The sequence below is a fragment of the Rhinatrema bivittatum genome, chromosome 4 (genome assembly GCF_901001135.1).
Source record: "Rhinatrema bivittatum chromosome 4, aRhiBiv1.1, whole genome shotgun sequence".
Classification (NCBI taxonomy): Eukaryota; Metazoa; Chordata; class Amphibia; order Gymnophiona; family Rhinatrematidae; genus Rhinatrema; species Rhinatrema bivittatum.
Window position 1 is genome coordinate 15,649,913 of NC_042618.1, and position 8,768 is coordinate 15,658,680.

An 8,768-nucleotide genomic window follows, 5' to 3' on the forward strand; every position below is an offset into this window, starting at 1 on the left:
CTCTGAGACTCTGAGGTCTGTGATCGTGTCGGTGAGGCCGGGCGAATTTCTGGCCTCGCTGGATCTCTCGGAGGCGTACCTTCACATCGGGATTCGGAAGGATCAACAGGAGTACCTCAGGTTCTTTGTGTTGGGACAGCATTACCAATTTCAAGCATTGCCATTCGGTCTCGCAATGGCCCTCAGGACTTTCACCAAGATAATGGTAGTGGTGGCAGCACAGTTACGGCGAGAGGGTCTCTTGGTGCACCCGTATCTGGACGATTGGTTGATCCGAGCAAAATCCGAAGACCTCTGTCGCTCAGCAATCCAGAGGGTTCTCCAGCTGTTACACTCCCTCGGTTGGGTGATCAATATGGGCAAGAGTCATCTCATTCCCTCTCAGTCTCTGGAATTTTTGGGAGCGTTATTCGACACGCGGCTCGGCAAGGTTTTCCTGTCCGAAGACCGCTGTCGCAAATTACGCGGGCAGGTCTTGGCCTTGCTACAGATGCAGCCGCCGACGGTATGGGACTATCTGCAGTTGATTGGGTCCATGGCTTCTACCCTGGAATTGGTACCGTGGGCTTTCGCACATATGCGTCCCTTACAATCGGCATTGCTTTTCCGCTGGAGTCCCATCTCCGAGCAGTTCCGCCTTCTGTTACCTCTACCAGCTGTGACAAGGTCAAGTCTGACTTGGTGGCTACACTCGGGCAATCTGCTCAAGGGGGCTTCGCTCTTGGCTCCAGATTGGACGGTCCTCACCACAGATGCGAGCCTCTCCGGTTGGGGAGCGGTGTGCCTGGGCCAGTCAGTACAGGGACGATGGTCCGCGGCCGAGTCACGCTGGTCGATCAATCGCCTGGAGACCAGAGCGGTACGGCTGGCGTTGAGGGCCTTCCTCCCTCAGGTTCAGGGAAAAGCAGTCTGGGTCCTGTTGGACAATGCAACTACAGTGGCTTACATCAACCGTCAGGGGGGGACCCGAAGTCGCCCGGTGGCGTTGGAAGCACGTCTCCTGTTTCAGTGGGCGGAGCAGCATCTCCTCGACATAGCGTTCCACATCGCCAGGGTAGACAAAGTCCACGCGGATATTCTGAGCAGACATCAACTCGACCCCGGAGAATGGGAACTGGCGGACAGTGCCTTCCAGCTCATCTGCGACCGGTGGGGGCAGCCGGCCATGGATCTCATGGCAACCTTTCAGAACACCAAGTCCCCACGCTTCTTTGCTCGTCGAAGGGAGTCGGGGGCGGAAGGGGTGGATGCCTTGGCCCTGCCCTGGCCAACGTCGATCCTCCTGTATGTGTTTCCCCCATTGGCCCCTGATCGGCAAAGATCTTTGTTGCATAGAGAACCACCCTGCAGACGTGATCTTGGTGGCTCCCGAATGGCCTCGTCGGCCGTGGTTTGCAGACCTAGTCAATCTAGCCTTGGAAGCTCCGCTGCGCTTTCCGCCCATACCGAGTTTGCTTCACCAGGGACCGGTCTGTTTCGATCAGGTAGATCGCTTCTGTCTAGCGGCATGGCTTTTGAGAGGCGCCATTTGAGAGGCAAGGTTTATTCGGATGCGGTGGTGTGTACCCTACTCCGGTCGCGTAAGAAGTCTACCTCCGTGTCCTATATATGGGTCTGGAAGGTTTTTGAGTCATGGTGCATTGCCCGGTCGGTGAATTCCATCCGGGCGGCCGTTCCAGATATCTTAGCCTTTCTCCAGGACAGACTAACCAAAGGCCTCTCTTGTAGTTCGTTACCGGTACAGGTGGCAGCGCTTGGTTGTCTACGAGGCACGGTGGATGGGAGATCCCTGGCATCTCATCCTGATATTGTCCATTTTTTGAAGGGGGCGAGGCATTTGCGTCCTCCTCTGCGTGCCCCCCTGCCCTTCATGGAACCTCAATGTGGTGCTCAAAGCTTTGTGCGCACTCCCGTTTGAGCCTCTGAAGGGGATTTCTCTGAAGGATCTCAAGTTGAAGGTCGCCTTTTTGGTGGCGATCACTTCGGCCAGGAGAGTCTCTGAACTTCAGGCGTTGTCCTGTAGGGAACCATTTTTGCGTATTTCTGACTCAGGGATTAGTCTCCGGATGGTTCCTTCCTTCTTACCCAAAGTGGTTTCCTCCTTTCATATAAATCAGTCGGTGGAGTTGCTAGCATTTTCGCGTGTCGGGGGGTCGGATTCCCTGTCCAAGGAGTTGAGAAAATTGGACGTTCGACGGGCTCTCTTGCGCTATCTGGAAATCACTAATAGTTTTCAAGTTTCGGATCACCTTTTTGTACTTTGGAAGGGTCCCAAGAAGGGTAATCAGGCATCCAAGGCGACCATTTCGTGGTGGTTGAAGGAGGCCATAAACTCAGCGTACCTGTTGGCTGGTCGACCCTTGCCTTTGGGGCTGAAGGCACACTCCACTCGCTCCCAGGCGGCGCCCTGGGCGGAGTGTCAGCAGATCTCTCCACTGGAGATCTGTAGGGCAGCGACTTGGAAGTCGTTGCACATGTTCGCACATCACTATCGTTTTGATGTACAGGACTCCAGGGAGGACAATTTTGGAGCAGGCGTGTTGAGAGCGGGCCTGGTACATCCTAATTTTTGTTCCTGTAGTACCAAGGATCAGTCCAGAGCCCCACCCACTGTTGTGTAAGGTCGGAGAGTCCGCTTCCTCAAATTTGGTCTGTATTCGCCGACTGTGTTGAGCTGTTTCCTTCGCCCTTTCTTTTTTGTCTGGGTCGGTTCCTCGTTGGTGGGGAGTGATTCCAGGGTTCTTTTCCGGGTTTACTTTCCTGTATATAGTTAGTGACAGGTTCATTCTGCTTTGACATGATGTAATACTGGCAGGCTGTGGGTGGCACCCTGGTATATATGGCAGAGCCTGACAAATCTTGCTCTGTCTCCACCTGCTGGTGCGGAGGCAAAACCCAGGAGTCTGGACTGATCCTTGGTCCTACAGGAACGAAAATTAACAGAGGTAAGACCTAATTTTCTTATCGCAACGATTAGAAAAATTATTTTCTAATCGCAACAATTAGAACTTTTGGGGAATGCGCTCAGATGAGTTTTGGAAATTGAGATCAGGTGTTTCCCATATTAATGATTTACTCAGTTGGTTGATGAGTTTCACTTTATAATGCGGGGGTAAGAACTTGTATGCCATGACGTGTGACTATTGACAGTGAGGACATCAGTTCCGGTAGAAAGTAAGTAGGCAATATGGCAGTACGGGCCGGATGTGATTTACAAGGTAAGAGTTTTTAAGCTTGACATTCTGATGGAGCTGTCTGTTTGGTTTGTAGATAATGGATTAACTATTGAAAATATGAAGGTTATGAAAAACTACAAATGTGATAATAAGCAGTTGTGAGTGGACGCTTGGATGTAAAGGATTGAAATTTGCAGGATTACGGCTTTGTCGTTTGAGGTTAGTCCGGGTAACATCAAGGGAACTGGTTGAGCCATTTAAAATAGTTTCTTGAAATTTGATAGTTACAATTGTGTTTGTTTTAGGACAAGTGTGGAAGAAATATTACGGAGATTACTATTTTGAGTTAATCCCTGAGGAAGCCCCTAGGAGTGGGTGAAACAAAGATCTTTGTTGGACCAGTCACAAGATATGAAACTCGTTGCAATTAGAAAATAATTCGAGTGACAAAGATAGAAGACATCGTATAGAAGATAGAAAATAAAGGAATAAACAAATGAAAGATGTTATAAGTTTTTGAGTCACAATGTTTACATGTAAATGATATGTGTTCTACGTGGTTTTAAAATTGGTATGAATGATGAATGTATGAGTATGTATTGGTTAGTTAGATTTTAATTGTCTAGATAAGAGGTTTACATATTTGATGTGAATAAACATATATATTATCTTTGCACAAATAATATGTTCTCTGAGTATGATATCAGTTAATGGATAGAGAATAACTTGTTTAAACAAATCCCTTTGTGTGTGATACCTTCACCAGTGGACATCCAGGAATTTAGTGGGAGCCAGGCTGTTCATGGAAAGGTGACCATCACCAATCTCCCTAGGTGGACCCCTTTGCCTACCAGAAGGTAAATAGTAAACCTTACTGGTGGCAGGGGACGCATCCATTAGCACTTTGAGGACCTCCAGGAGGTACTAGTGGAAAACTTAGGAAAATTAAGAAACCACAGGTTCAAACATGTAACTGATTCTTCAAGAACTCTAGTTTATGAGGAATTACAAACTTGGCCACACTGGAGGCCTGCAGAGTATTGGAACACCGTTAGCTTCCCAATGTATTTCACCTCATGCTCCTAAATCTGGACGTGTGTACCATAGAAGGAAAAACTTTTGATATCCTGGGAACATTTCTAAACCAACTGTTCAGAGTCAGCATGCATCATGCCTCAAAGCACTATGCAGGTTCAGATCCCGCAACCAGACTTGTGTGGCAGCAGCCATTACTCTGGGTGGTGGAGAGACTAAGCATTGTCCGATTTCTACTGCCATTTAACTGCCAGTACACTGGATGGCCTGGCATTCAGCTCCTGGCCAGACATAGGAGGGACATCTCAGCTGGGGATTAGAGAGGTCTTGTTTTCAGAAGGCTGTTCCTATAATGGAGCAGATCCACAACTAACAAAGCTGGTTGAGGTAATAAGGATGGACAGGGTTCAATGGGATATACACCCTGCAAAAAGTGAACAGAAAAGGAAATAAAAGCAGAGAAAAAACTCTCTGAGGTCTCTGTGATGTTGTAATGGCAACATCAACAATCTTGGATCTCCTTCATCTCCGTCCATTTTAAATGGTTGGTTCAAGAGAAGCAGAGGCTGTATCATTAGCAACACTATCAGTGTACAATGAATCATTTCAATAAATCCAGTTTCTGACAGATTCATTTTCAGGGCTGTAGAGCTGGGGTTTTATTTGCCAGTATTCTAATATTTATTCAGTACATATTATATGTATAACATAGCTATATAGCAAAATGAAAATAAGATACTAGTGAACCAGACTAGTATAATATCCTCCCTAGTCTATATTTCTTATTCTAGGGATTTACTAGTTTGCAAACACCGACTGAGATTGATTCAGTTTCGAAGGGGCTGCAAGTGTTACAATTTCCCAAGCCTCACTTTTACTGTGGTCTGTGCTGTCCTCTAGAGAGGAGGCAGCCACAGAAAGGAAGTTCCTCTTTCCAACTCTTAAATGACAGCTGTGGAAATGGTATTTTAATAGTGTAACTTTTTTACACTGAAAAGTTTTACTTTGAAATCAGAATATTCATATTTGTTGTTTTTTTAACATCTTTATATCATTTTGGAACTACATTTTCACAAAAATATACAAAAATCTTTTACAAATATTTACAGTAGAAATCAAGACCATTATGTGCAGCTATGTCTTTCAAACTCAAATCTGACATATGCCCTTGAATCAAAATGAAACTTGGACATTTATATACATTTTGTAGATAAGAGGAATAATGAAAAATACTAATTGCTGGTCTTGGGACATTAGCAAGGTACAACTGAGTGAGCCATTCTTTTTAGTGTATGTTGTTAATAGAGTACATCTCTCTTCAGAGTTAGGTATATGCTCAGAAAAACTAAATCGCCCAGTCTGATGAGATGACTTGGTCTTGTCCATTATGTGTAATACACATGCCAAAGCAGAGGTTCATATTGGATTTTGACTGTTTCCACCTTGTACTTACTAATAACAAAGCATTGATGGGTACTATATGGTGCTTATGATGAAAGCAGATGCTGGAACATACCTACCCTGGTCGTGGGGGCTAGCCCAATACCTCAGCAAGAGCGTAGGAGACCCATCTGTAACTCCTGAAACCAGCCCGGTGTGTAGATGCTGCAAACACGGCGATTACAGCCCCCAGGAGGCAGGGAGTCTTAGCCATGGTGCAGCAGCAGCAAGTCACCTCCAGCCTGCTTCAGGGACACACTTGTTTTTCCATAGATAAGCAGCTGAATTAGCCATGCTGTCTGGGTACGTCCTCCATGCCACTAGGTGGCGGAGCTTAAGATCACCCAAAGTCTTTTGGTGAGGTGTTCCTCCCTGCATAACAGCCGTGTCTCCTCGAGGTTCCTCAGTCCATTTTTTTCTGCACGACTGAATACACGAAGAGCTCTTCTCTCTGTGAGGAAAGAATACTTTGAGGAAAAAAACCTGACAGAAAACTGTTTAAAACTTGATAAGGAAATAGTACACTTCACTTAACATGCCTAGACCAGGTTTTAAGTTTTGTGAATGTGGAAAAATCATGTCTGTGACAGGCATCAATTTTGTTATTTATGTCTAGGTCCTAGACATGACCAGGCTAGTTGCCGGGACTGCGGCCACATGTCCCCACAGGCACAACGCCAAAGACCTGAGAAAATCGCCCGTTTAAAAGAGGGAGCATTGGGCTCGTATGCCCCCTCTGAATTTTCAGTTAAGTCTGCTCCGGGACCGAAGACAACCCCTAAAGCCCGAGACCAGCGAAGGGCTACCTCTGCGGACCCTCTCGGTCCAAAGAGAAAAAAGAAATCAAAAAGCCAAACGATGCAGGGTGTGGGAGACTCGCCAAAGATGCATTCTGCATCGCAGGCGTTGGTGCCTCGTGACGTCGAAGCACTTCCAACGCATGAACGCGTCGCAGAAACACCGACGCATCGATGTACCAAAGGAACATAGACACACCGACGCATCTGCTCCATGTATCGACGCACTAAGGACATTGCGTCGATGCCGAAGCAACATGGTGCGCAACCATTATAACCGATGCTGCCGACGCAATAAGTCATAACACATAAGAAACATCCTACAGGCCACAAAAGGAGGAGTCCTTCACCTTTAACACTAACCTAGAGGGAAGTCCATCTCCCCCACGGAGATCCGACTCTTTTTTTTTCTTTTACTTCTTCTGAAGTTCTCTCCGTACTATCTACGACCTCTCATCATCGCGGGGATTCAGATTGGCAAGAGCCACTTCACCCCAAAACGACCTACTCGCCCATGGATGTGGGCCGCCCAAAAGGCCCAGACACTGACATCCTCAAAGCAGATGTATTACCACTACATTACCAAACAAAGCTGAAACCGTCAACTTCAGCTTCAAATACTATCTCACAAATAACTACCATCTTATCTCAATTTTTGGAATCCGTTGAGAAGCAAAATCAACCTATTCCTGCTGAACCGGAAGAGATACCCTCGTCCCTTCAACCGGGACCAGCACCGAAAACTCTACCTAGAGCCCCTTTGCCTCTACCGATTGACTCTTCAACTTCATCCTCCTCTCCAAGATCATCAACAGGGTACCCGTCCAACCCGCAAGAGTTACCATCGGAGCCAATCTCCCCGCCAGAAGATCTCACATACTCACAATTTCTGGAAAAAGTGGGTCTCTGGTTGGGCGTGGAAACCAAAAAGATACCGGACTCCAGACAAGAAATGTTTGGCGTCCTTAAAATTTTTGATACTCCTGCTTGAACCTACGGCACTCCCTTCACATCCAGTTTTAGAATCACTTCTGGAAAAGTCCTGGGACTCTCCATTTTCCACGACATCCACCTCGAGGAAAACGGATTTGAAATACAGAATGCATGACTCACCTTTCTACACTAACGTACAACTACCACATGCTTCAGTGGTAGTAGAATCAGCCATGCAGAAAGCATGGAAAACCAGGCTGCACTCCAATAACCCACCAGGTCATGACAATAAATCTCTAGATGATTTCGCTAAAAAAGATTATCAATCAGGAGTTCTAAACGTCAAAATACAAAACCACCAGTTTTATGTGGCACAATATCTTTTTGAATGCTTGCAATCTTTAAAACCCTCCACCTGAATTCCATGATATGGAAGAAGGCCTTCGTTATCTTGTGTGGTCAATTTATGAGGGATTTGAAACCTCTGCAAAAACAACGCCTAACGCCATTGCAGCTCGGCGAATGGCATGGTTATGGGCAAGCGCCATACGTGATGACATGCATGAAAAACTAGCAAACCTTCCCTGTCGACCAACTTGCCCAAGGATAAATTAACAGAGACTGTTGCTAAATTAAAAGAACAAATGGTAGCAGTACTCTCGCTAACACAGCACGAGACGTCATCCTCTAGATGACACTTCAGTTTCTATAAAAAACCTTATTCCAGACAACAGTATCGTCCTTACCCTGTCTATAGACCACAACAATATCAAACTCCTCGCCAACAGCGTTACCAGCAGCCAGCTCCTCGTCATCGCCCATTCACTCCCCGTCAACCATGCCAGTCTGCAGATCCTCAACCACCCAAAAACCAACAAAGATTTTAAGGATAATGCAACCGCCACTCCCCAACCAGAAAGTTGGAGGATGGCTGTCCCACTTTCTTCCTCAATGGAGCACCATAACATCAGACTCATGGGTCCTTACTATCATACAGGATGGATACTCTCTCAATTTTCTATCCCTTCCATCACTACCTCATCCAGTGACACCCAAGCACCAGGGAGTTCATCAGGAAATTCTCCTTCAGGATGTACACCAACTACTCCAACAACACTGCATATGGGAATTGCTTCTATCCCGATATGAGAAAGGATTCTATTCACAATACTTCCTCATTCCCAAAAAATCGGGGGGACTCTGCCCTATTCTAGACCTACATTCCTTCAACAAATTAATAAAGAAGGAGAAATTTAAAATGACTTCTCTCAAATCCATTCTTCCCTTCCTACAAACGGGAGACTGGATGTGCTCCATAGATCTGAAAGACGCATACGCCCATATTCCAATGCACCCCAATTCTTGGACTTACCTCTGTTTTCAGGCA